Consider the following 208-nt stretch of genomic DNA (forward strand, 5'->3'; position numbering starts at 1 on the left):
CCTAATGAACGCCTCCCTGGACCCTGCGCGAGCCCCTTCCCCAAGCTGACCGGCCCCAGCCGCACTCGCTTCCCCGCACGGTGCCGGGCAGCGTGTGCGAGCGGGCACAGGGGGCGGCCCGTCCAAGCTGCCTGGCTACACTCCTCGCCCCGCCACGATGCCGGCGGCACCCCGGGGCGCCGGCCCAGGAGCGGGGCGGACCCTCGAG

The 208-nt window shown here is 76.4% G+C and overlaps 1 protein-coding gene across 1 annotated transcript in view; it reads left to right on the top strand.

The window, feature by feature from the left end:
- The window catches only part of LOC109298093 (guanine nucleotide-binding protein subunit alpha-14), a 206,065-nt gene that overhangs the window by 18,745 nt on the left and 187,112 nt on the right, over window positions 1-208 (top strand). The window lies entirely within an intron of this gene.

This window comes from Gavialis gangeticus, unplaced genomic scaffold, assembly GCF_001723915.1.
Source record: "Gavialis gangeticus isolate Ggan-Ray unplaced genomic scaffold, GavGan_comp1, whole genome shotgun sequence".
Taxonomy (NCBI): Eukaryota; Metazoa; Chordata; order Crocodylia; family Gavialidae; genus Gavialis; species Gavialis gangeticus.